Below are 4,283 nucleotides of genomic sequence, written 5' to 3'. Positions count from 1 at the left end.
GCGGTGTTTCGGTCAGGCGAAAACAATCAACTGACTCAAGGGATTATGGAGAAGATCAGCTAAGGCCGACCGAGCAGAGATACCCGGCCGAGGGACTACCTCGCTCGGCCAAGCAGAAAGATCATTGACATATCTCTTAGTATCCTTCTGGGAGATAGTGTCGTCGACACAAGGCATGGTCAACAGACGGATCGTACGACGAAAGCTTCCATTGTTTTATCAAGGATTTGCATATCTTGTTAAGGTATGGTGTCAGAAACACTTTTCTGACATGTCCTTTCATGGGATGGTTGGGAAAGCATACCTACACCTTGGAGAGCGTGCGCATTGCCCACCAGGGCACTATATAAAGAGAGGATCCATGCACCGACAAAGGTACGCGTTATTCACTATTCACGCGTGCCTGTGTTTATTGTTGCTCCACTTTCTTCCATCTTTTCGATGACTGACTTGAGCGTCGAAAGACCAACGTCGGGGAATCCTTCCCTTACTCGACACTGACGTTTCTTGTGTTAAGAGTGAAGCGAGGTCTATATTCAATCAACATAGAAATTACATCGCCAACTAATCATCTCTATAATTTTTGGACAAGATCAAAACTTGTTCTAATTGAACTAGCATGTTAATTACATGCTGCTTTGTTTTCACCTTAGCAAAGGTGTTCTATTGTGCTCAATTTTCCATGAGTGCTCATCCTCTTTCACTGTTAAAAGATATCAGTTTTGTTGTGTAATACTTTTTCATTGTAGGTCTGCAGATTGTTAAAATGATAGATCGGCGATATATGACCATTGGAGGTATCGGGTCATCTGTGCATACATTTCATTTCAACATCATAGAACTAGCTGCTGTTCTTTGTGTGCAGGCATAAGTTTTTCCTTTATTTAGTCTTTTATCTGGACTTTTTGATCATTAAAATGAAATATACTATATGATTTCTTCAAAGGTATTTAACTGCTCAGTTTCATTCCTATGTTAAGGGTTACCACTCATGGCATTTCCTTATTAACCATTATTTGGTAGTAATTCTGTAAACAGTGAATGAACATTGCAATATTGAAGCTATCTAGTTTGCATGGGAAAATATAAAATGTTTATGAATGAATTCATATTAGTTTTTTTTTTTTTACATTTCTGATTAGATAGATGTCTAGAACTCAAGGTTTAAATTCTCCACATAGATTTGAATGATACAATTTTAATAGTGTTGATATAATTGTGACATTTTTTAAATATAAATATAAATATATATTAATATTTGATTATTAAAAATGTTTATATTTTGAGTTGTTAAATTTATATTTTAATATTTTCTCATAAAATAATGTCTCTTAAATTTTTATAAAAAAACATTTTTTAAAATAAGTAATTTTTAATTATAAAAATAAATTTTAATCCATCGATGAGTTTGCAGGGATTCTGGACCAGCAGATTCTGGATTTGATATCCAACTTGGGTGCCTAGAGTAGATGATGTGGTAGGTATTGTCGACGTTTTTTTTTTTTTAAATTTAATTTTTATTTTTTAAACTCTTGATTATGTTGATAAGATTTTATTTTTAAGATTTAAGGATTGAATTATAATATTAAATAAAAACATATTAAAATGATTTTTTTTTTTTAATGTGAACTAGATGTGCAGGATAAAATGTACAAGAACTAGAATCAATTAAGATATGCCAAATAAGGGGTCAGTTCAATTACCCCTCCTTCAAACTTACTCTAATACCAGGTCAAAATTAAAATATGTGATCATAGTCAACTTTTACTATATCATAATCAACTTTTACTATACTATCAAACTAGAATTTGTAGCAATGTAAATATTTATTTTTGTATGCATAGAAATTATTATATACTCTAACTATTAAATTATTTATACAAAGGAAACAAATTTAAGTCATTTTCACGATTATGTTAATAGGCGTGGGGAGAGGCATTTCTAGGGCTTCTGGAGGAGAAATGAAGTGAGAAATTGTCCAAACTAGAAATAAAATGAACCGACCCAAGCAAGAACGAGATAAATTACTGAAACCAGATCCACTACTCCGAAGATGAGATAAATTGCTGAAACCACATCCACTACTCCGACCATGGCTGACGGCGCCGCCGCCTTATCCAATCTCCTCCTCCTCCTCCTCCTCCTCCTCCTATTGTTCTTCTTCTTCTTACTCGTATCACTTTCGCGACGGTGGTTCACATCGTCCCTCAATAAACCCCCACCGAGCCCGCCGGCGCTCCCCCTCATCGGCCACCTTCACCTCCTCGCCCACTCCCCCCTCCACCGAGCCCTCGAAGCCGTATCCTCCTCCGTCGGCCCCGTATCCTTCCTCCGACTCGGATCCCGCCGCGTCCTCCTTGTCTCCTCAGCTGCCGCAGCCGAGGAGTGTTTCACGCGCAACGACCTCGCCTTTGCTAGCCGCCCCGTCGTCCTCGCCGCCAAAATCATCGGCTACGGCAGCACAACCCTCGGCTGGGCGCCCCATGGTCCGCTCTGGCGCGACCTCCGCCGCATCGCTGCCGTCCACATCTTCTCCCAGGCCGCCCTCCGGGCGTCCGCCGCCTCCCGCGCCTCCGCTGTCCGATCACTCGTGAAGGCCCTTTTCCGCGACTGTGGGCGCGTGGAGATGAAGTCGAGACTCTTCAATCTTGCGTACGACGTCATGATGGGGCTCGTGACGACGCCGGCCGACGAGGAGGATCGCGCGGAGGAGCAGCGGCGGCGATTGAGGATGATGATTGAGGAGGCGTTCGCAGAGAGTGGGGTGGCGAGCGCGGCGGACTTCCTTCCGTGGCTTCGGTGGTTAGGTTGGCGAGCGACGGAAAGGAAGTTCCTGGAAATCCAGCGAAAGAGGGATCGATTATTTGGAGAACTTGTGGAACGTCACCGCCGCCAGTTGGGTGGCGATGCCAAAGACGCGGAGGCGACCGGTAAGGGGAAAGAGGGTAAGACGGCCGTGATCGATGTTATGCTATCTCTGCAACAAAGAGATCCCCAATTCTACACCGACGACATCGTTAAAGGCGTCGTTGCGGTAAGCAATTAACTAAATCAATGACTTCTCCTACTTGTTCATGATTCAAATTGCTCCTCTGATCCCTCCGATCGAAGGCTCTGCTGTCGGCGGGAACGGACACATCGGCCCTCACCATCGAATGGGCGATGTGCCTTCTGCTGAACCACCCCAACGTGCTTCGAACTGCCAGGGCGGAGCTGGACGCGGAGATCGGCCCCGGGCGCATGCCGGAGGAAGACGACCTCCCCAATCTGCCCTACCTCGACTGCGTCGTCCGCGAGACCCTCCGTCTCTACCCCGTCGCCCCCCTGCTCCTCCCCCACGAGTCGACCCAAGACGCCACCGTCGCCGGCTACGCCGTCCCTCGCGGCACCATGCTGCTGGTGAACGCGTGGGCCATTCACAGGGACCCCTTGGTGTGGGAGGATCCCGAGGAGTTCAGGCCGGAACGGTTTCGAGACGGGGAGGAGGGCTGCGGGCTGAGGATGCTTCCGTTTGGGTATGGGCGACGCAGGTGCCCCGGGGAAGGCCTCGCCGTGCGGGTCGTCGGCCTGGCGCTCGCCGCTTTGCTTCACTGCTTTGAGTGGGAGAAAGTGGCGGGGGAGGAAGGTGGACATGGCCGAAGGGCCGGGGCTGACCATGCCCAAGGCGAAGCCGTTGGAGTGCGTCTGCGCCCCGCGACCAAATATGACACGGCTCCTTTCCCACCTCTGAAGTTGGGTCGCTGTAACAAGTTTTTAGAATCAAATCAATAAGATCAACGTGTCTCCGCAGGAGTGTCGAATCAATCGATGGCAATAAAATAATTGTGTAAATATTAAAACAGATAAATTAAAATGAAAGTGATGTATGATTTGATATTTTTATTTTAAAAAATTAGAAAAAAACAAAACAATATCTCATTTTTATTATATCAGGAATTTATTTCAAGTAAACACGGTACTAACTAGACCAACCGTGGGAGAAACAACTTTATGGTTCATTAAATTGATAAGCGCATTTAGCTGATTATTCGCATCAAAATATGGTGTTCGTGTTCATTCATGCAATTCATTATGTTAATAAATTCAATGGACGATTTAAGTTCCGTTACTTATTTGCATATTAGAACAATTAGAGGAATATCCATAGTAGCATTCTTAAAAATAATATTTAATTAGTTAAATATTTTTTATGAGAATAAATTAAATTTATTTTTATCTTTAGAAAAAAATAAGAGAAAATATTAAATGTGAGAGAAAAATATGATAAAAGAGAAAATGTGATG

At 43.6% G+C, this 4,283-nt stretch overlaps 1 pseudogene; it reads left to right on the top strand.

Moving 5' to 3' along the window:
* The first annotated feature begins 1,935 nt into the window (after nt 1-1,935).
* Nucleotides 1,936-3,876, top strand: LOC122020912 (annotated as a pseudogene).
* Nucleotides 3,877-4,283: the final 407 nt, after the last annotated feature.

Source organism: Zingiber officinale, chromosome 9A (assembly GCF_018446385.1).
Source record: "Zingiber officinale cultivar Zhangliang chromosome 9A, Zo_v1.1, whole genome shotgun sequence".
In the NCBI taxonomy this organism is placed as follows: domain Eukaryota; kingdom Viridiplantae; phylum Streptophyta; class Magnoliopsida; order Zingiberales; family Zingiberaceae; genus Zingiber; species Zingiber officinale.
The sequence above is the reverse complement of the archived record's forward strand: the minus strand, read 5'-3'. Positions and strand labels throughout refer to the sequence as shown.